This window comes from Myotis lucifugus, unplaced genomic scaffold (genome assembly GCF_000147115.1).
Source record: "Myotis lucifugus unplaced genomic scaffold, Myoluc2.0 scaffold_31, whole genome shotgun sequence".
Classification (NCBI taxonomy): Eukaryota; Metazoa; Chordata; class Mammalia; order Chiroptera; family Vespertilionidae; genus Myotis; species Myotis lucifugus.
The window spans coordinates 2,348,980-2,373,497 of NW_005871079.1; the positions used below are offsets into that span (position 1 = coordinate 2,348,980).

Consider the following 24,518-nt stretch of genomic DNA (forward strand, 5'->3'; position numbering starts at 1 on the left):
ATATTGATTGTTTTAGAGGTGCAATTAATATTTGAATATAAAGTAGAGTTTTGGTAGAATGGCAGAAAAACACAAAACAGGGTTGAAAGGTGTCTAGAGGTCATACCCACCCTCTTCCTGAGGATGCATGAATCACTGCCTATTCTGATTCCTTCTCTCTGAACTGCTCTATTTTTTTTTCTTCAGGTTTTTGCTACTTCAGGAAACCACAGTTTTTGGCTGATAGAAAATTTGCAGCAGCAGTATACAACGAGAGAGCTATTTCTGCCCCGTTGTCAGTGAAGTATTGACATTATCTAGTATGTAATAGACTTTGCCCTCTAAGAAAATGCTGTTCTTAGCTGGCTATTGAGAAATGTTTCAAAAAGGCTCGTATCTGTGGTTTTTGAACTTTCAGCTATCAGGTTTTCTGTATATCTCGGAATACCAATAATGTTCCTCTGGTGAATAGGCTTGGGAACACAGTAATATACTTTCTTTACAACGTTATCATTTCCATTAGTTTGAGCAAGTGTGGATCAGTATAAATTATTTAGGTGAGCATGGAGGGCCATCTCGCTAGATGCAAGGCAATCTGTTAAAGATTTGCTATCATGCCAGAGACTGAGGTGGGTGGGTGGAGAAATACATTTTATGAGTCATATGGCTTTAGGAACATGCTTGCATTTGGAAAGGAACTCTTGGTGAAATGCACTGTAAAACAACAACAACAATAACACCATGGAAACCCAAATTCACTAACAGCATATATCAAAAGAATGAAGAAGAAAAAAAGTACACCAAGCCCTGTTAATATGCCAAGGATGATGATCAAACAGGAGTTTAGAAATGGTTCTTAAGGCAGAGAAAGCAAACGGTAGAATCGGCTGGCTCCGGACTTAATCTGATTTCTAGTAAACATGTTTATTTGCCACAGCTTCTCTGAGGGGCAAGGGAAAGTGAGGAAAGAAAAGAGGGTGGACGGAGAACTAGCACTTAATGTCTTCTTCCTATACTTATTGGTATCACTGAATCATGCTGAGTTTTACAGTGTGGCCTGAAATTCACCTGCATCAGACTTTCCTAAGGTGCTCCTTAAGTTTCAGAATCTCTGGGACTTGGGCCTATGAATTTGTGTTTAAGAACTCTTTTGCACACTAAAGTTTGAGCATCATTGATCTGAGGAGTGTTCTACTCCCCTGTTCTACTTACTATGGCTACATAAATTACCTCCTAAATGGTATAAATCAACCAGTAATGATGCTCATAGATTCTGTGGAATTCAAACAAGGCTTGAGTGGATTACTTACTCTGAACCACAATGTCTGGGACCTTGAGTGGAAGACTTGAAAGTTGAGGACTTGGATTAGCTGAGGTTTATTTACTAATATATCTGGTGGTTATTCTGGTTGTTGACTGAGACCTCAACTCAGGCTGTCTGCTGGAATACCTCTACGAGGCCTTTCCATGGGTCCTGGGATTCCTCACAGCAAGATGGCTGAGTTCTGAGGGCAGGAATCCCAACAAAGCAGAGACTCTTATTGCCTTCCCCCACCTAGCCTGGAGATCATGCAGCATCACTGTTGTTGCATTCTACCTATTAGAAGCAAGTCACTAAGGTGGACCATATTTAAAGGAGAAGAATTAGACTCCATTTTTTGTGGGAAAAGTGTCAAAGAATTAGATTAAAAAAAAACAATTACAGGTGCTGGAAAAATATGACAATAATCACAATATCTAAATTATTGAACACTTACTAGTACATGTCAGAGTCTCTTCTAAGCATTCTATGCAAATTACCCCAGTCGTCCCACAAGACAGGTGATATTATGCTCTTGATGTTAAAAATAGGGAATCTGAGGTTGCCTAACTTTCCTTAAGCATAACTGGCTAGAAAGTAAGAGTAAAGGGATTAAGTCCCAGATAGCCTAGCTCCAGAAATAGTTTCCTATTCACCACTGGATACTACGATAGAACTGAGGAGATGTTGGATCTAGTCCAAAGTACTAATTGGGGAGGAACCTATTATGCTTTAAGTGTTTTCCATGCCTAAAGCCCCATTCTGAGGAAAGATGACTGTTCAACTTTGTCTCTCTCTATCCTAACCTGATTGACCAGGGAAGGACATCTTCCTATTGTCATCTTCTGTAATAGCCCTGAGGTCTGGTGGGAGAGCTCTGCAGAACTACGGCAGAGTTCCTAATTGAGCCCATTGGATCCTCCTCCTTGGAGCTTGAATGTAAGTCTATTCGAGGGTAGTGAACTGCAGAGAGGAGCAGAAGTCAGGAGACACACAAGACTAAGTCAGAAAGGTCCCACAGGAAGTAGAAACCCTGGGAAGCAGGAATTAAGCACAGAGGAGAATAGAGATATGTGTCCCTATGAACAAAAGCAGTAAAAAGCAAAGGCAAGCAAAGGCAGAGCCTTAGCCAGTTTGCTCAGTGGATAGAGCCTCGGCCTGAAGGGTCCCCGGTTCAATTTGGTCAAGGGCACTGTACCTCGATTGCAGGCTCGACCCCTAATCCAACCGAAGCTTACAAAAAAAAAAAGCAAAGGCCAAGAGTAATTATTGTCCATAATAGAAGACAGAGCATATACAGTTGACCCTTGAACCAAGTGCGGGGTTAGGGGGCCATGGGCTGGTATATCGCGTGTAACTTTTGACTCCTCCAAAACCTAAGGTTGGCCCCTTGCATCGGTGGATTCAATCAACAGCTATGGAAAACAGTATTTTCAATCTGTGGTTTTGACCTGTAGTTGGGAATGCGAAAATACTTTTTTTTTGATCCGTGGTTAGTTGAATCTGCAAATGCAGAATCTGCGGATGCGAAACCTCAGGATAAATAGAGCCGGCCCCATTTTCGAAAGAAATCCGTGTGTAAATGGAGCCGCGCAACTCACTTACTAGAGCTACCCTTTTGCACCCGCAGTGTTCAGTGCTCAGCTGGCTATGCTGCCTTGGAAAGTGCCCACCCTGTGCATCCTAAAGCAAGTCTTCACGATCTGAGGTAACACGAGCTTCTCTCTTTCTGTTCCTATAACTTGAAATGCCCTCACCCACTGACGGTGCCACTCATGAGTCCTGTGGCCTGGGACAGGTCACTTCCCTGTTTGCCTGTTTAAAAACATCGCTAAGGTGTGAGTTGAGCCAGATGATATATAAATTCATACCCGGCTCCAAAGTTTATTTATTATTCTGAACGTTGGTGTGGAGGGGTTGGCTACTAGACTGATTGCAAAATCACGGCAATTCCCCCACCTTCTTTATTCCCGGCCCCCTCTCCAAGTACAAAGTTATTTAAACTTGAGAATTCGGTCGCATAAGGAATCCAATGGGCAGTATCTGCTTGCAAATTAGCTGTGCTGCCTCTGGGTACCGGGTACCGCTCCCCCCACGCCCGCCCCTTTGCAGGCGTCCCCGGGTTTGGGCAGTGTCTCCTTTCTAGGCAGCAGGTGAGTGAGTGTACTGACCCTGTCTTCTCTCATTTCACAAGAAGCCTTGTTTGCGAGGGAGAGATGAAAATAAACTGTGGGAAGTTGCAAGCCTGCTGATGGGAACTGAGATAAAATGTGGAAAGGCTGCTTCTGGGTTTGGTGTGGTCAGAGGTGACTGTAACTACTGTCCAGGGAGGAAATTTGGAAGGGATGGTTTTACAGATTCTGTTAAAAATTCTGTTTAATCTCAAGCAGGGTTTACAGTGGAACAGGTCAGCATTTGCACTTCAGAGAAATGGAGGGGGTGGGTGGTGGTGGGGGTGAGAGACATAGAATTTTGGACTTGGCAGGGCCCACGGGACTCTTGTGTTAACCTCTGCCCTCTCACACACTTTCATCTGCCCCTTCCCTACATGAGTTGGAATTTAGAGGAAACCATAGGCAGAGCTCCAGATGGAACATTGGGAGACCTGGAAACAGTTTTGGCTCTGAGATCAGTTCATTGTGGGACTGTGGGCAAAACCTTCTTGGGCTTCTTAGTTTTTCTGTTTGTATACGAAAGATAATATTATCTGTTTTTGCTTATGTCACCATAATTTTGTGCCAGTTAATGGGATATTGGGCTCTATTCTCTCCAGTTTTTCAGTAAATTCCTAGCATTAAGCCAAATGTTGGGGGAGTAATATGGGGTTAACTCTTTCAAGACTTCTGTGTTATATATCACTAGTGTATTGAACTAAATAGCATTGTATAGTCTACTTATAGAATAGAGTACCAAAAGTGCACTGAGTGATGTAAATGGTACCCTAGAGGCCTAAAAGAGCTCTGGTAGGGTCGATTGGATACCAAGACATGACATAAGACATGGTAGAAAGAGATGGCTAAAAAGTCTCTCAATGGGGCAAAAGTTAGCAATCCACTAAAAATAATGGAATTGTACTTCCTTTTCACTCCCTCTCTCCCTGCCCAATCACACACACACACATCTTGATATTACACTACTTACTGGAAATCAAATTGAGCTGTGCTTAAAAGGTGCTTTGCATTCTTGGTGAAAGAAATAAATATACATCATCTTCACCTGCCCATTTATATTCTAAAATGGGGTAATTTTTTCCCTTTTTCTTTTCTCTACCTACTCACAGAAGCCTGGTTACTCACCTGAGGGGTCATGGTTGATTTATTTCAGCCCTGGAATCCAATGAAAAGACAGGTTTCTGTGATTATACTAACACACCTAGAATAATAGGCCATGGAACTCCAGTGATTGCCCTGCTATAATAAACAATGTGGAAAAAGTCTTAGCTCCAAGGAAACTTCCATTCTATTGGTAGCAAACATATGGGAAGCAGACCAAGAAGTTCCTTGAATTTCAACCTCCAGAATTTGGCATTATCCTCCTACTAAGGGTAATGGGCAATAACTGGAGTTCTTCATTTTGTACTTAGTTGACTCCTTTATTCTTTTAGTATGAAGATAAACTTAATGAATTAAGGAAATTAACTGATGTAAGGTAGTATAATGGTTAAGGGTTTTGGCGGGCAGGGAGGGGGGGGGGAATGGGGGGGGGCAGAATGCTTGTATTCAAATCCCTGGGCTGCTGAGGTCATTGGCTTCTGTGGACTTGAAAATTGGGCATGATAACACACATGTATAAATAAATAATTGTATAAATACTAGAGGCCCGATGTATGAAATTTGTGCAAGAGCAGGCCTTCCTTCCCTCCAGCCGCCGGCACCCAGGACCTGGGCTTCCCTCACAGCCCCGGCTTCATCTGGAAGGTCGTCCGGTCTAATTAGCATATTACACTTTTATTATAGATTACTAATATAATATTTTGATGACATTAATAATTAATCATGTTTTATATATTTATAAAATGTCAGAAGGATTACTATAAATAAATAAAGCCCTATACTCGTGTCTGGCACACAAAGTGCACTATGTAAATGTTAGTAATTTTTATTGTTTAGCTGGACAGAAGAAAAAGTTGGCATTTTTGTTTTGTCTGCCCCTCCCATTTTTTTTCCCTCCGGAAAAGTTATTGGTCCCTGAAATTCAAAAGACTCAAACACATTCAGTTAGGTTGTGTGGTCTGGGAGGGCATGATCCATGCCTTATATTTCTCTTAACCGTATAATATATGAATAGAGTAAAAGTTTCTCTTTATAGTTCCAATTTCTTCTAAGCCTGTTGGTATGCCCCTATGATAAAAATGCAATAACATATATTTCTGTATACATATTTACTTAATACTATTAGTAAATGTTAATTATCAATCTCAAAATCTAAAATGTTTACTGTAAATTTTGTCTTCTATTTAAGATACTTGCTTCAACAAATGACCATGAGTAATGCTCTAAGAATAACAGCAAAAATGCAAACTGAGGAATAATCCCCCCTGAGGTTCAGACAATCTGCTGTCGTTTGGTATAATTAACTTCGGGATAAGGAGATCTTAGAAAAACACACAATGAACAGACACCAAACACTCAGCAAATACTCTGATTGACTTTAATTTGCAGTGATCTTCATGACACTAAAGTGATTGTTTTTTAAACATAGCTGTCACTGATAATTGGCTGGATGAAGGAGGCCACAGTAATTGTCTAAAAGATAAGCATTATAGCTTCAAGGCAACAACACAGTAAGTAGACACTAAGTTTTATCCCAGTGTTTTATCAATGTTGAAACTGTCCTAGATAAAATTTGGAGACTAGGAGTGAGCAGGAGGGAACTAAAAGAAGAAATCAAGGTTGTAAGTCTAGAAGAGTACATTTGGAGAGAAGGAAATTTCCTCTCTCTTTTCCATCCTTATAACTCTTAATTTAAAAAAGAAGTGCCTGCTTTCTATACACAACTTATACCTAAGTCTCCCTGGGGCTATATTTTTTCAAGGCTAATGGAAAGGAGTAAACCTAATTTATTTAGACAGATTTCTATTTAAGCCACTATATTAATCACAGGATGACTTATTGGCAGATTAGAAATTTTTTAGGAATACTCCAAATGGCAGACTTATTCAAGTCACAAAGCTTTTTTAAAAAAATTTCATCTATAAGAGATTAAAATTTCCTGAGTAGGATGGTGGGGAAAATGGGGGCTGTCTTTTGGAAATTTTATTAGGGTGGCATAGGGGCACTGGTGCATAGCATAATGATTCCATCTACACTCAATTTCATTGCCAAGTGGGGCCAGTTGGTGCTTCTAAGGATTCCATTTGACTGACAGATCACAGAAACTTGAGCACTGAGGCATGAGGCATAATACAGTGACTGCTCATACGTCCAATATTTGAAGAAAGCCTTAAATTTCAAGGGAGGGGTTTGTGACTGAATTAACATTACTAGGGAGGTGCACAACCCCCTAATAAAATTGTTGTCAAGGCTCTTCCATTGACGTTCAACCTCAGATCTGTGCCATAACTTATAACCATTATCATTCTATCAATAGGCTTTATTCATACTTTGTCTTAAGAAGAAGAAAGTAGAAAAAGCCAATTATGGCAACTTCGGCACGAGTTCACTATTCAAAGCTGCTTTTCAAGAAGAGGAAATAACACTGCTGCCTATCAGAATTATTTTGGTTATATGGTGCTTATGTGTGGTGCACAACATGTGGGTTTTGATCAAATGCATCTTTATGTTTCCTACTTTCCCTTTATTTTTATTCGTGGGGGCAGGGTAATCTTCATCTGACCCTAGGTAAAGGTCTGGGCTCCTCCCACGCCTTTTCTGTTAAGTCAGATAAACAATAGTCCTGTGGTCATTTTAAATGATAAGTATAGCTTTAACTTAGTCTTGACAATATCCAGGGCCATGCAAAGTCAAAACTCCAAATATCAAAGCTCTCCAGCCTGAAGCCTACAGTAGGAGAGGGAGCAAGCTTGTCTCCTCTTCCTCCTTCATGCTCCCTGCTCACCTCCTTTCTAGGGTCAAATGTGTGTGGGAGGGCAGAGAGATAAAAGGATAAGAGCATGGTTTCCTGGCCAGGTGGCTTTCGCTCTCTGACTTGGCAGATGGTTAAAGCTGGCCTCCCTTGGAAATCCTAGCTAGCATGGGCTTGGAACAGAAATAGACTTTCTCTTTGCGTCAATCTCATGGACTTGTCCCTTGCTGAGTGCCTCTCTCCCATAGTTCATTTTACCTCCATGGATGCAACTGTAACCCAGGGATTCAGTAGCAATGCCTTGCTCAGTCCTTGGGTATCTGAGGCATGCCTTCCTCGGTAGGACTTGAGGTGAGAAGGAGATGGGGGAGATTGGCATGTGGAGGCGGGATATTTAGATCATGCCAGCACTTCTCTCTTCTTGCCTCTTAGATTCCTTTTTTGTATCGTCCATCTGCTTGAAAAGACCGATGGACATGCTCAGGCTCTTCTAGTATATTTTACTCCTGTTTCATAGTTTGAAAAGTGTGCAATCTCATTGATTCAGCTGTTTCTCACTTTTGCTGGTAAAAAACAGAGTTTGGAAAAGTTAAAATGACATGCCCACATGGCTTTTACTGAAACTATTATTTGAATCCTCCCTGGTTGCACTCCTTAAAGGATATTGTATTCATGTATCCCTAGCACTTAGCGCACAGTAGGCAATACAGAGGTATTTATTTATGGAACCAATATAGCCAGGACTTCTAATGGCTAGTGAAGAGGTTCAGAATATGCCAACTCAAAACATAACACTTTGGCATGTTGATGGAGGTGCTTGAGAAACAGCAGATTCAGGAAGGGTTCTTTGACCTCCCCCTTTCTACCTAAAAGCAGGCCATAAAATGTCCTGTGATAAAGGTGCCCTCCCTGTACCACGAAGAGATGAACATTCTTATCGCCAGACATTGGGAGTCAGCACTGAAATGGACCTGTACAAACAAACCTACTAAAATAACCCTTATCTCCCATTAGCTTCTCCCACCTATTTCCTGCTCTCTGTCCCACAATTTACTGTCCTTAACCCAAGCCCCTTTGTCTTGTCACATCCTCAAAGTTCTTTGTTTTAAAATGTATATAAGCTTTTGGGCCTATGGCTTCTTCAATGTTTTATTTTCCTTTTAATGGCTCCCATGTGCACATAAAATTATTAAATAAAATTTGCACGTTTTTCTTCTTCTATTAGTTTAATTCTTAGGCCCAGCCCAGAACCTAGGAGGGTAGAGGGAAGTTTTCCCCGCTGTGCACCAGGCAGTCCTTTTTCCTACACCCATTTACCCCCCATTGTGCAGGTTGTCTGGTTTCTGACCTTCATGTCAACACAGCCCCTGTGATCCCCTGTCAATCCAGGAGATTTGAGTAAACTGAATATGTTCAAAGCTCTGTGAAGTTTATTATGATCCATTTACGGAGTGAGTGAGTGTGTGTGTGTGTGTGTGTGTGTGTGTGTGTGTATACACATATATATTTCAGAGAGGAAGGGAGAGAGAGAGAGATAGAAACATCAATGATGAGAGAGAATCATTGATTGGCTACCTTCTGCACACCCACTACTGGGGATTGAGCCCGAAACTCAGGCAGGTGCCCTGACCTGGAATCAAACCGTGACTTCCTGGTTCATAGGTCCATGCTCAACCACTGAGCCATGCGGGCCAGGCCTGAGTGCCTTTTATGTGATAGGTACTGTGTGGACTATGAGAGAGCCAAATATAAATAAGGCAAGGTTCCATGCCTGGCAGCCAACCCTAAAGCAGACCTGAAATTCAGAAGAGCTCTGGAACTTATAGAATCTTTTATGAATGCATAAAATTCCAGACAGTTTTGTCTGGAGCTTTTAGGAGATCTATGAATACAGTGTGGTACATCCTTATGCCCAGAGGGACCAGCAGGTAACACACAAATAAAGTGGCTCCGGTGACAGACGATAGGGAGAGATAAGGATTGTGGTAAACTAGAGAACACCTGCCCCATCTAAAGGTAGCAAGAACTACTCAGCTAGCTGCAGTGAGCATATGAACTCAGAGATCCCAGACTTTCTGTTTTTTCCAAAAATGCTGGAAATCTGTTTTTTTTAAAATGTAAATTTTCTCCATTTGAAAATACAGTGTTTTCCAAACAACATATCTATCTATAGGTTGCCAGGATCAACCTGCCTCAGGTTGATTCTGGAGCCATTCTCCTTCTCCTCTTTTTTCCCCCAGCTTCCTTGGGACATGGCATGGGCCTGAAATGGACTCGAGGTTAGAATTTGAGGTGAGGACTGCTGCTCAGCCTTAGTTCCTTCCTTCACTCTTTACCAAAAGAAGAGAGGTGCACCCCATTTTCAGGTTTCCTCCTCAGAGAATAGGAGAACTGGTATTTAGAACTATGTGTATTGTTTATTTAATTGAAGGGTGAAATTCTTCCTTTAAGTGAAACTGCCAAGGGTCCCCACCACAGTATTACATTTATTATATATACATATCCACGCATTATTATTGTTCATGCAAATCTGAGAGGTACTCATTTTCTGAGCTAGCAGTGCTAGCTGGTTGTTATGATAATGGCCATTAAATGAGGACATGTTAGAAGCCCTGGTGATAAGCAATTCACAACACAGATTCCTATTTCCATGCTGATCTTATAGATGTCAGGGGCTCTCGACATGAATTTATCTGCTGCAGATTGTGTGATCCTCCCACTTACCCAGTTGCTTGTTGTAGAACTGTCTTGAGTCTCGATGCAAATGCTCAGTAACTTTAACCTACATTTAATCTCAGCCTGCACTGGGGAAGGTATAGATTTCCCAGAGCACTGAGCAGTGAACAGTTTTTTGTTTGTTTTTTAATTATTAGGGCTATAGCTTTGAGACTCCAGGAACTTTTGATGTCAGATATTAACAATTAACAAACACCAGACTCTGTGTGTGTGTGTGTTGTGTGTGTGTGTGTGTGTGTGGCATTGTTATTATTACAGGCTTAAATTAATTTGGTAAATATGTCAGTGTATATTACTTATGTGGCATGAACACACATATATCTTTTTATTATAAATAAAAGACACAGCACTTTAAAGGATCAACATTAACTGGCTAATGTATTCCAGAGATTGTAAAGAAATAAAGCTTTCATTAACTGCTTGCATTTACGATTCAGTTGGTGTGGAGTGGTTTTAATTTCTGACCTAGATACTTCAAGTAGCTTGCTTCTGGGAAAAATTATAGGTAGTTAGACGCCAACAACAAAAACCCAGGTCCTAATTAAAATCCCTAAGATGTTTCATTTTCATATCCACTGTCTTGAAATTATATCACTAGGTTAAGAAAATAGTTTTCTGGGTTCAATTAGAGTTTAATCGCTAGTTAGGAAATGTCTGGTACACATGTATTGCATTTCACCTTAACCAAAATATTTTATGTCCTATTGCAAATCTAATAGATTGGGGGCCCCCAAGGTTTCAGTCTCTGAAGAGTGTAGCATTTAAGAAGCACAGTTCCATAGGCAGTCTGGTCTCTTCCCCCAAATTAAAAAGGAAATCTGTTCTTTCCTTGTACCTCTCAGAGGTCATGATGGAGATCCAAATGATAACCATCATATCTTTTTCATTTCTTTCACATTTTCCCATTTCTTTCACATTTTCTTTTTCACAACGACTGCCCCCTTTCCCATTCTCATCCACCCCCACCGAAACTCTCTCTTCTCAGACTCTACAGGTTTTACTCTTTATCTCCCCTCTCTCACAGCTCTTTTTTGTGAGTCCTCTTTCACTGATTCTTTTCCCTCCTTCTTTCATGTCAGTTCAAGAGATGAAGGGGAACAAGGTGGGGTGAATCGGTCTTGTAATTACCAAATAGGGGTCTGGAGGGTTATGTATATATTCCCCTGTAATATTTTTTTTCTTCTTGCGTATGGCATTAAAATTTTTTAAATCACACTTGCTTTAGTAATATTGATTAAAATACAAAGAAATTGGCATATAACTGTTCATAGCCTAATCCTCTGGAGAGGCTGAGATTGTGCTTTTTATCATTGAAATGGTGTTATTCCCTGAAGTGTGGTAGTGCTGTCAGACGACTCCATTCGGTGCCTATTAGGGTAATAAGGCTGTCTAGGCTTCGTGTCTCCATATCTTTTCAACCTTTAGGAATGGCAACAGTAGAATTTATCAGGGGTGATTAGGGTAGTGCTCAGCCTTCAAACTGCTCCATAATCTAACACCCATTTCAGTTCCTGCTGGTCCTAGTCCTGGTCCCCAGGCCCAGTACATGATTTATATCTCTAATAGAGCAAATTGCTTTGAATTATGTATATTCATGTGCACACATTCTGCCTTAATGGATGGTAAGCTCTGTAGCATCTGACACATAGAAAAGGCTGAATAATGACTGTTGGGCTGACTTGAACTGTTTACTGTGTTATGGACTCAAATTTCAGGGTAAGTCTACATTGTGGCCTTGATTTGTTTGATCGCTAGCAGGGTGGCTAAACGTGGTAGATATTTTTGGATGAGAGAGAGCCACAGTAGACCTAGAATCACCAGAATTTTAAGTCTTCTTTTAACTAAACTCAGCAAATGTTTTTGAACAAAGATGATGTAAACGACACTGAATGAGGCACAAGGGGAGACACAAACGTAAGCATGACTCGGTGTTCATCTTTGGGAATCTTACTGTCTTTGTGTGCACAATTTAGTTCATATGGAATATAAGATGAAACAGAGAAAACCCGTTCTTTTCCCTGTCTGCTAAAACATCTGTGAGGTATGAATGTACATGTGTTTTTGGAGTATTTTCCACTTGGATTCACCACCTACTCCTTCATTGACAATATTTCTCAATTATTTTTTAGGGATTACCATAGAATTGATAAATACAATTATATCATTAATGCCTATCAGAAAAATAAAGGGAAAACATTCCTTGGTTCTTACTACTGAGAAAACTGGATCAGCCATTCAAGTGATAAACCCCATGGCCTCTAACAAACAAACAATCGCCATGGAGTCATTAGTGCCAGAATGTTTGGGCTCCCCCAGCAGGGTCACTCTCCTGTTGGGGAGCACTAACAGGTCCAAGCTTCCCTGGGATGGGCTGTATTGGATTTTCCCATCTTCTTGGTCTAACTTCCTTAGACTTTGGCCAAAATTTTTGTATCCTTAAATATTTTCCAATAATTTTTGTATCAGATATTTTCCAATAGCCATCTAAACTGTGTCCCATGAACTGATTCTGGCTGGACTAGTATGCAGACTTGGTAGAAGCTCTGGTAGAGAATTTCATGGTGCCATGTGTATATAATCTACTTTATAGAAATGCAGGACATTGAAACTGGAGTAGTCTTTATGGAAGGGTTAATAATCGGAAGGAAGAGCAGTGCAGTGGTAGTAGTGGTGAGAGTGTAGTCAAGGGTAGCAGTAATCAGTGTTATGGGCTGAATGAGTGCCCCTGTTCCACCCCCACCTGCAAATTCATATGTCAAAGCCCTCTGAGGTACTGGAGAGTACCTCAGAATGTGACAGGTATTTGGAAATAAGGCCTTTAAAGAGGTGATTAAGTTAAAATAAGGCTGTTAGGGTGGGTCCTAATCTAATCTGACTGGTTTTATATGAAGAAATTTGGACACAGAGAGTTACTAGGGATGTAAACACAGAGGAAAGACCTCTGTGATGATTAATTGTGTGTATCAACCTGATTAGACCACGAAGTGCCCAGATATTTGGTCAACATAATTCTGGATCCTTCTGTGAGAGTGTTTTTGGATGAGATTTATATTTAAATCTTTGAGTAAAGCAGATTGCTCTTTATAATATGGGTGGGCCTCATCTAATCAGGTAAAGGCCTGACTAGAACAAAAGACTGATGTCCCCCAAGCTAGAGGGAATTCTGCCAGCAGACTTCCTTAAGATTTTATCTGTAACATTGGCACTTCCTAGTTCTCCAGAAGACTGCCTTTGGACTCAAACTGTAACTCTTTTCCTGAGTCTCCAGCCTGCCCACCTTCCCCATCAGATTTTAGACTTGCCAAGCCTCCACAATCATGAGCCAAGTCCTTAAAATAAATCTCTATCTTAAAATTTCATATATATAATATACATGTTGCACATAACCTATTATAAATATATCTTAAAATTAATAGCATGCATTTCTTTTCTGTCTTAAGTTGAAACAAATATTTGGCTCAGAATTGTTGTTTTATAGTAAAATGAAATGAGGGGATGCCATGCTAGGGAATAATACAGAAATGCCCACACAGTTGTAAAATCCAAGCTTACTGTTAATTTTCTTCACCCCTTCTCTCTCTCTCTCTCTCTCTCTCTCTCTCTCTCTCTCACACACACACACACACACACACACACACATACACACACACGGGTTTAGTACCAACTTACAATGATTGATAAGTTAGAGACAAATAAGTTTAATCAACAAATGCTATGGTTAGAAATAGGATTGTGAACATAATAACCTTTGTTAGTGAATCTATTAAAGAATAAACTGTATCTATGTACCTGTCAGAAACTACAACGAAGTTTTGTTTAGTGTTCTGTTGAGACATGATGACTAGCCACTTTAAACCAGAACCTATGGTGGCTTTTGGGTACCTGTCAAGTGCTTTAACAACAAAACCAAATATTTACAGAATGCTTATTATATTCAAGGCATGGTGCTTATCTGCAACAATACAAAAGCAAAAAAGACCTGGGCTCATGAAATGCAAAAACGTACAATCTAAACATACTTGTAGAAATACAAGCATATTTTCAATTAATCTTCAGCACCAATACCATCAATAAAAGTAAGAGTTTTATTGGCAGAGCTTCACCATTGAATCTAAGAAAAATTCCTTGGGCTACTCATTTTCCCTGCTCTAAACATTAATTGATACTTGAGTTTTTGGCTGCAAGATATACATGGTATTTCTTGAAAAGCTACATGCAATCTTCATACAGATTTAAATGCTACTTATATTTAGAGAAAGCTACCTATTTTGCTTATTGCTGTCTGGCTTATGTTCAATGAGAAAAATACAAATGCTGAATATGCTGGAAACATGGTAGGTGGAGGCCTCATTAGAGTTGGAAAGAGGCAAAATAGCGTAGTAAAAACCACACAGACTTGGGAGTCAGGCAAGCCAGCAATCCTACTTACTCGCTAGCTGGCTTTATACATCTCTTGGCCTCTGAGAGGCGCAATTTTCTCCATGGTGTAACGGGAGTCATAAGAGTTCCTCTTCTATCTACCTCACTGGGTTGTATAAGGCTCAAAGGAGAAAATATTGTAAGTCCTGAAGTACTACCCCAAAATGAGTCACAACAGTTAAATGATGTAACAGGTTAGATTAGTTTTACCACAAGGTTTTCAAAGTTGTTGTTCATACTCTACAAGTCTGAATAGACAAAGAGAGCATTCATATATTTTTATCTTTCAGATGGGTGTGAGAGTATAGTGGAACAGAGGAGCTAGAGTAGAGTTTAAGTTGAGTGTGTGAAATTTATAATACAAAATAAAATGCAGTGAAGGAACTAACTGCATTTTTAAAAATTCCATACTGCATGACCTGCTTGCAATAGATTTCCCCAAATTATCCCAAAAGCAAGAGAAGATGCTGAGCGATCCAGGTGGATTTGAAAAATAACTTATAGAAAATGCTTTAATGGCTGGTCCCTGGAAATGAAATTCAATAATAAATAGACAACCACAGTATATCTTCTGTGATTTAAAACAGAGATCTCAACCATACCATAACTTCCACTTTTATAGTAACCTTAGCTGATAAGTAGGTTTGGAGAAAAACAAATAAACCAAGATGTATTGCTCTCCTTCCACTCTCCTAACAAGAACAGAAAGTCTGACTCATATAATAGAGGCTTTAGCTACCAGTTAGAATTTAAGATGTCATTTCTATGGAGTCAGTTCTTAACCATGACGTATATAAAAAAATCTCTAGACATGTGATGCCCGATGTTTTAGAGAAGTGTGTGTGTGTGTGTGTGTGTGTGTGTGTGTGTGTGTGGTTACATGGGCCTGAGGCTGGGTTTTTTGTGGTTCCCAATCATGAAACATTTTGATCTTAACCAAAGTCACCCACTCACTCTACTATTTTCTGGCCTTGTTAAGAGAGGTAAAGCTAAAAAAGTTACTTAGTTATTTTTGTTTTTGTGTCCTGTCCCAGTTCCTGTGTTTTCTACTCTATTCGCTAGTGGCTGGATTTTATTTACATGGCAAGGGCAAGTTAAAGATTATAAAAGTTTAATTAAAAGTTATTGGAGCAGATATTTACATTCTGAATTATAATGTAAATGTGGCTCTTTAACTAACCATGGGCATCTGAAGTACTTGACCTTATGTGTGAAACACTTGAGCTTTTGTCTAAGTAACTCCCATAGAACTTATTAGTAAGATTTCTAATATTTCTTTTAGTGACTCCCCTTCCCCAAATAGTATAAGCATCCCAGTTCAAAGATGGTGATGGCGATGGCTATGCTGTTGTTAGGTCTGACTATATTGCTATTGCTTCTTGCTGCTACTTAATATCATGGGTGTAGATTGGCTCCACATAGTCTGGTGGATGCTGCATTGTTGCTGGGGTGGTCTGGTTGGTCTTGGTGTTTGACCAGGGCTCATGTTGGGTCCCAGAGTAAAAAGGTTCATTCCAATATGTGTGTGTGTGTGTGTGTGTGTGTGTGTGTGTGTGTATGTTTTTTGGGGGGGGGTCCCTACATCACCAAGCAATTCTCTGACACCAATTGTGGGGGGTCTTACAATTCAGCTCGATTCTGGTACTATCTGGAAATAGCATAAGATTATACAAGTTAAGGGCTCAGTCCCACAAGACTTCCCCACCCTGCTTCAGATGCCAGTTACAAGTTCAGGTTGTCACCTGTGCTTCTGACCAACTAGCTATAGATCAGAGGTGCCCATGACCCCCTCCTTGGGTTCAATTAATTTGCTAGAGCGACTCACAGAACTCAGAGAAATGTACTTATTAGATGGTTTATTATAAAAGGACATAGCTCAGAGAAATCCAGATGGAAGAGATTCATAAGGAAAGATATGCATGTTACCAGTATTGGGGTTCTTGAGTTCCCCAAGATAGAAATCAAGAGGAAACTCCAGAGAAATTTCCAGGCAGATTTTATTAAGCTTATGCTCAAGCACAAGGGAGACAGCACAAAGGAAAGGAAGGCCCTCGGAACTGTCTGGGGTGCAGGCTGTGGGCTGCTGTTATAAGCTGAGAACAAAGTGGGTTTAAAAGAAAAGGTGGGATTGTGAAGGGTTCAGGGAGTGGAATTTTCCATGGGTGGGGTTACTTCTTCCTTCTGTCAGGTTGCTTGGCAACTATCTCTTACTTGTGCTATGGGGGCAAGACTATTATAGTCTCACTAGGCCATAGGAATTTTTCAGTTCCATTATAATCTTATGGGACCACTGTTATATATGTGACTGGCCTGTTGTTGACCGAAATGCTGCACAGGATTGTAAAGGGTTTGTTCTCCTGGCAACCAGTCACCATCCTTAGGTGACCTAGGGCTATTCCCAAAGTCAAATCATTCTCATCATTTAGGAAATTCCAAGGATTTTAGAAGTTCTATACTAGAAAAGGGGACAGAGACCAAATATCAATTTCTTATTATAAGTCACAATATCACCCAGGGAACCACACATTTTAATGCTCAGTGACTGTTTGCTGTGCTTGGGTGCCTAGATTGGAGGAACTTCCAACATTAGCCATACTGCTCAAACTGGCCCTCTCACATAAGCATTTAGACACTTGATGTTGGCTCTGTGTCACCAGTCTCCACAGACATCTCCAAATCTCTGTTTTCTATAATTAGATATTTTCACTTTAAGTATTGGCTAGGGTTCAGGGGCTGGACTTCGGATAAAGATTGGGCCACCTCCATCCCAAGTAAAACCTCTTCTTATCAGGATGCGGGCAGAATTACTCATCTGCTGGAACAAAACCAAAGACCTCATACTCTTCTCCCAGGACACATGGGTGGCTGCTTGTTGTATATCCTTATATTTTATTTATTTGTTTGTTTCTTTTACCTGAGAGGTTCACTTAAGTGATTCCATGCAGGTCAAAAAAGACCAAACAAACAACAAACTTCAACCAGCTCTCCCCCATTTGACTGTAACATCTGGAAGCATTTAAAGTGGAAAGATAAACACATATGCACCTAGGGCAACTGGCCTTCTGTTCTTATGTGTCATTTTGATCTGATCTATAATGTCAAAGTGTAGCCAATATAAAAATAAATGATTTTGTAAGTTCCATCAGTGTATATACCCAGACAACATAATGAATAATACTTTAGATCCATTCACTAGGAAATTACTTTAGTGCTTTTTCCCATTCCGTAATCTGAAAGAGCTGACCTTTATCCAATGCTTTTTTCAAAGAGGAGCTACTGTTACATAGCAAGATCAAGAATTCAAAGCACAGTGGTAAATAGGCTCTTTCTAATTTGGGAATTGCACATACTCTACTATTTCTCACCTATTGAGTTATACAAATCCATCAAGCTATTTTTATCTTCAATGAAATCACATTGATGTAAACCACATCAAAATTAGCTCTTGAATCTAAAACCTTAATTTATGGAGTATGTTGCATCCCTGTCAATATTTATGCATGGCACAGTGGCAGAAGGCAATTGTGCAAACGAATGCCATCCATCACAGAAAGGGAGGTACCTGTAATTATATTATATCAATAAGATTTGCCACGTAAAAGAAGAGGATGTGTTTTAGTATATGGAGAAAAACAAATGCATTTGGTTTCATTACTTTCCTACCACTTAATTTTTCAATGACTGTCTAATTCAAATTCCAGCTATTTATGGGCATCCTTTTCAGCAGTTTTCGCTCTATCAGTTTGAACTGAGTGAGGCTAGAAATGTCAGTAATGACATTTCTTATATTGATAGTTGTTGCCTTGGAGGGAGTCATCTCAGATTCAAGGCTGAGTTTTGTATCCTTTGGTTGCATGGAATTAGATGATACTCCTCTTCCCGGGAGTATAATCTTTGTAACTGCTGATTCCAAGAGGGTGTTGAGAAACTTTCCTGAGAGAAAAAATAAACAACCGAAGTGAAGTTCACACTTGGGGGTCAGATGTTGTCTGGTATGCCTGGCAAATTTGAGGTTGGAGTGTGCATGTGTTGGAGGTAGGAGTACAAGGTGACAAATTATGTGAAGCCAGGTGGAGTCCCTAAAACCTATCTCACCTTAAAGAAAAGGTTAGTGGAACAAGTCAGGCTCAGGTACAGGCCAAAGGTCAGAAGACTGGTGAGAATGAAAGGGGTGTTCAAGTGTGGCGGCTGATACTAAAAATCTGTCCTAATAAAAGCACCTTGTGTGTCAGTTCAGGGAGAAAGAAAACAACACTGTCTCACTATCTTTACAACCCTCGGTCCCAGGAATTTACTGTTGTTTACCTTCCCCTCCTGGTGCTCAATATTCCCAAGAGTCCTCAAGGAGGGCATAACAGACAGGGATATTTTCTACCTGCCATTCTCTATGCATTACTGGCTGGGAAGAAACTTAGATTGATGAAAAACAGTGAGAGGAGCGTGGTCTGCAGAGTTCTGGCATGGCTAACAGTGCCACCAATGTTGGGGTCAGTGTGCAATGACCAGAAATAACTTGTAAGACCTTCCTGAGCGATTCTGACATACTGGGCAATGGGGAGGGAGAAACACTCTGCAAGGGCCAGAATTCCTTCCAGAACAAATCTGAGTGTAACCAATGATTTGTACTCACAGTTAAAAAAGTGTAGCTGATAATTTGTACCCACAGGTAAAAACGTCAAGAGTCATTGGGTGATATTATCTATCTATCTATATAAAAGGCTAATATGCAAAGTGTCCCCTTGAGAGTTTGACCGGCAGACTGGGAGTTCGATCCCTTGCTATGACGTGTGCTGACCACCAGGGGGCGGCGCGGAATGAAGGACGGCCCTGGCTGGCAGCCGGAAGACCCCGATCGGCCCTGATCGCTGGCCAGGTCTAGGGACCCTACCCATGTATGAATTTCATGCACTGGGCCTCTAGTTTATTATAATTTTATTAGTGGTTTCCTGATAACTTTTGTAGGACAGCTCTTGATAAACAAACAAACAAATAAAATGATTGAAATGGAACTTCAGCTGGTGCCTCCATTCCAAATTATGTAATAGCAATTGTATCTCTCTCTCTCTCTCTCACACACACACACACACACACACACACACTGGTTTTATAACTTTGGACAGCTTTAGTTCTTAAGAGGTGCGATGTTTCCATGGATTGTGTTTTTTTTTGCTAGCCATCATGTTGCTATACAATGAAGCCAGTTGAATACTTATAAAATAGGAGATAGACTATACCCAGTAGAAAAGCAAGAAGTTTTTATGTGAGGCAAAACATAATAGAAGGAAAATATACATAGGCTAGTGGCCCGGTGCACAAAATTCATGCACTCGGGCGGGCGCGGGGGGTCCAGCTTGGCCTGTGCCATCACAGTGCAGGAGACCCACGATCCATCGCCCAAAGAGGTAGGCCCCACCCAGCCATCTGGGGCTCCTTGATGGATTGCCCCAAAGAGGTAGGCTGGAGCTGGTGGAGGCCTGTGGACCCCTGGTGCAGGCACATGGAGAGGCCTTCGCTGTGCCCCACCCCAGTCCCTGACACTGCAAGTCCCTGCCCACCCACGCCTGCTGTGCATGCAGCCTCCAGCTGATCGATCGTTACATGTGAGGGCGTCCCAACCATTTGCATATTAACTTTTTATTAGTATAGATATTGTTAGAAGGTCAGTTTTAATAAAACTTATAGCTATTAAAATACAGGGATGATTTTCAATTGTATATCATGTGTCTACTTAGGATTCAACAATATCAGTATAACATTTAACATTTATCAAACATCACTATGTGCCTGAAACTGTCAGGCCCTGAGATACAAAGATAATTAAGACACAAACTGCCATGAAGGAATTCCCACTTAAAAGGGAACAAATAGTTGCAATAAATAATATAACAGCAATGCTATGTGACAAAGGGGAAAGAGTGAGTAACTTTTGGGAAAGTGGTTTGGGATGGCTTCTCAGAGGAAGGCTCTCTTAGCCTGGGTTGGGCAGATGAGTCAGGTAAGGAAGGCCATTTCAGTTAGGGGAAACTCTATGTGAAAAAACAAGGATTCATCAAACAGAATTTTATTCGCTGAATGGAAGTTTCTGCAGCTTTTCCTGTGGATTATTCACAGAGCCACAAGAAAGCTAGTATAACAAGAATTTTGGGAGCATTTAGAGTGATGAGGGACAACACTGGAGAAGTGAGCTTTAACCCGGTTTTTGAAAGCTGTGGTAAGGGAGTTAGATTTTATACTGTGGGCAATGGGAAACAGTTGAGGTGTGTAAGTAGAGTGACATATTCAGATTCATGAATTAAAAATTAAAAAAAAAACACACTACTTGGGACCCTTGTAAATGACTCCCTTTCCCACCTCAGTCCTATTTGTGGAACTCTTTCTCATAGGCTCATTTGCTTGGTATATGATAATTTTTTTCCTGAAATTTGTGATCATCTTAGCCCTTTGATATGATAAATGTTGATTGTCAAAAAATAGATTTCATGAGTCCATTCTTTCATTATATTGTTATAATGATTTTTGCAAGATAATAATGTTTCAAAGTTGAGAAGTTATGCGTAGATTCTAATTTCTAAGATCATTTATGAAACAGTGGAAATGTGGTTTGTTGGTAGAATCAAGTGTCTTAACATGTGTGGCGATAAATGTGATCTCATTGTTTTTCAGATGCAGTGAGGACTCTGAATGGGAGAAGGACTTTAGAGCGTTCTATTATGGAAGGAAGATTCTAGATCTGGGTGAGTTTACTGTGACATGGGAATCCATAGCCCATTTTGGTTTTAGTTATTTTTAAACACAGTAAATTCAGGAAACCATGGTAAAGACTATGAAGAAGACATAGCTTGCTTTATATTTAAAATACGAAGTAGCAGAAATAAATAGGTACTTGATATAAATTAGCCTAGAATCACAAACTCCTATCCCAATTCAGAATGTTTCTAATTTAGAGAAAAGTAAGCTTATAAAATGTGGTTACACTCATTACCATTTTTATACTGACCACAATTTTGAATAGTTATGTAGGGATTTTTGCCAGTGTTGTGAATAAATTAAGACTTTTAAATATCAATTGTGCAGTTTCTGCCTGTTATGGGCACTCAATAAACATTTAGTTGAATTATGGAAATTCTCACTGTAATAAATTGCTGTCTTCAGCTGGATACTTTTGTTTAATATTCACAATATTTATAAGACCATTGGAACTTTTCGATGATGGGGAAGTACTGTGGGGAGTTACTGTTACTATCATAAAGAAGTTATCCATATTTTCTTACAAACTCATTTTGCATCTAACACTGTTCATACCCATAATCAGATCCTCTTAATGCTTCTAGAACTCATTTGGCTCCATAATTATTTCAACAAGCACCTACTGTTTGCAAAGCAATGAGACACATGTGAAGAACACATTTATTGGTACTGGTTTTAGTGTTTCTACATATAGGTTTCAGTTGTTTGATATGTAAGTCCAGAGTCTTACATTATCTGAGAACAGAGCTCACTTTTTTTTCTTCCCTGCTTCATTTAAAATAGAGTGTACCCCAATAAATTTTTAAAAATTCCAGTATATTGAATTCCAGTTCCATATCAAAAAATTGTAAGTCGCCTAGCTGGCATGGCTCAGTGGTTGAGCATCGACCTATGAACTAGGAGGTCACAGTTTGATTCCTGGTCAGGGCACATGCCTGAGTTGCAGGTCTGATCTTCAGTGTGAGGCATGCAGGAGGCAGCCAATCAGTGATTCTCTCTCATCATTGATCTTTCTATCTTTCTCTCAATTATATAGTATACAGTATTCAGTCATTAATTTAAGAGGTCAATTGGCATCAGCAGTTTATTTCTTTTTTGTGTGTGTTTTTTTGTTTTTGTTTTTTTAAAATATATTTTATTGATTTTTTTACAGAGAGAAAGGGAGAGGGAGAGGGATAGAGAGTTAGAAACATCAATGAGAGAGAAACATCGTATCAGTTGCCTCTTGCACACCCCCTACTGGGGATGTGCCCACAACCAAGGTACATGCCCTTGACCGGAATCGAACCTGGGACCCTTCGGTCCGCAGGCTGACACTCTATCCACTGAGCAAAACTGGTTAGGGCAGCAGTTTATTTCTTATGCTGTCTTTGTTTTCATAGTGGTTGAACAACGTCTGTGAGAGCTTTCTTAGAGTTACCCATTAGCTCATGTTCCCAATAGAAATATTTCTTCAGTAAGGTCTCCATTTGCTTTGCTTTAATATATTCTTTTGTGAAGGAAGTTAATTATTATTCTTGAATGTGGGAGAAGGCACTATTATGCTTTCTGTAGGAGGAACTATTTTGTGTGTTTAAATACATTTCCCAAACATTTGGTAGGAAAGACTAGCTCCACCAACAGACATACATATATGTCCAGTGATTATTTGAAAACCACACCTATGAGCTTATAAGTGTTGACAGTAACAAGCCACAGACACAGAGAGGCTGTGTACACATAAATGCATGCACTTCCATGTGTTTTATTTACTCTTAAAATTAAGCCTAGCATATCTATAATATGCAACATGAAACATACTATTTTGAACTTAATATTGTATATAATATATTCATAAGCATTATATTTTTTAGCATTTATTTTCATATGAAAGGTTAAAAGTTTTAAGATGCACAAAAATGAAGTATGAAGTATGCAAAATTATTAAAGACATGCCAATGAGAGGCTGGAGGAGAAAGCAAATAGCCTAGGAGTCCAAACCAGAATTGTAAGATGACAAAGAAATGAGAAAAAGGATAGATGGAATGTGCCCCCGGGGACAAAATCTCCTCCAGTTGAGAACACCTGGGATAGAGGAAGAAACAGACACAATACAGAAGTTTCTCACACACCGTGATAAGTGCCTTGACACTGTAGAGCTGATAGGAGTGCAGTGAAGGGGCAGCTCACAAAGACTGGGGGTGGCAGGGAATTCGAAAGACTTTGGGCAGGAAATAAAGTGGAGTGGAATCTTCAAAAATGAGCAGCAGCCTGTGGGAGAGTGAAGGAGAAGGGAGGAGGACCAAGGAGGGAGGAAGAGCGAAGAGTGATGGGGAATTACTTATTCCAGGCTGAGGGCACAGAATGAGAAAATGCACAGAGGTTTGAACCAGCGTGCTATATAAAGGGATCTAGAAGCTGGTAAGAGCCATGCTGCCCAAGCGTAAAGTGCAAAGTGGGGGATAGTGGGCTTTGCAGACCCAAGGCCACAGACACATTTTTCATAGCCCAAGGTCAGTCTTTTATTACCCTTTACAGTGAGGTTATAATTATCCATTTTTCTCTTGTCATTGCTGGGGAGTACATTAAAAACTTGCCACTATCCTTGGTCCCAACAGTTAATAGATGGTAGCACCTTTTATTTCTTTGCCTAGCACTGAAATCAATTGAACTTTTGCCAAATCTCAGGTATGTTTTTCTTCAGGTTTGGGGAAGGGACATTTAAAAATATGTGTAATACTTGAAAATAGCTTTAGCAATTTTTATCCTTTATTCAACTTCAAGCTTTTCATAAAGGTAAAAAAATATTTTTTAAAGGATATTGTTATCATTTTAACAGAGTTCCTTTGACTCCTTGTGAGCCCTGGGAAAACAGGATAGTGTCTTCTTAATGCCTGATATATAGAAGATGCTTGACCAACGTTTATTGGATAAAATATATTTACATTTGTTATTAGTACAACATCTTATCTTAATCCATTTAATTTAAACTACTATAACAAAATATCACAGACTGAATGACTTATTTTCACAGTTCTGGAGGCTAGTGTCTGGTGATATCCCACTTTCTGGTTCACAGACAGCTGCCTTTTCACTGTAACTTCACATGGCACAGGGGGCTAGGAGTCTCAGGGTCTCTTCTGTAAGGACCCTAATCCCATTCATTAAGACCTGCCCTCATGACCTAAGCACCTTCTAAAGGCCCCATCTTCTAATATCATCACATTGGGGATTAGGTTTCAACATAAAATTTTGAAGAGACACAATCAGTCTATAGCATGTTTCTATAGAGCACAATTAATGATAAATTTCTCAAGGATGTGATCTCATATGA

General features: G+C 39.9%; 1 protein-coding gene across 1 annotated transcript in view; it reads left to right on the forward strand.

Annotated features, from left to right (window-relative positions):
- Positions 1 to 225: 225 nt before the first annotated feature.
- The window catches only part of TMC1 (transmembrane channel like 1), a 235,628-nt gene continuing 211,335 nt past the window's right edge, over positions 226 to 24,518 (forward strand). Inside the window, exons 1-3 of the mRNA XM_023752328.1 lie at positions 226 to 278; positions 2,910 to 2,987; positions 21,122 to 21,192. The gene's annotated coding sequence lies outside the window, so the exon portion shown is untranslated. The remainder of the gene's footprint in view (positions 279 to 2,909; positions 2,988 to 21,121; positions 21,193 to 24,518) is intronic.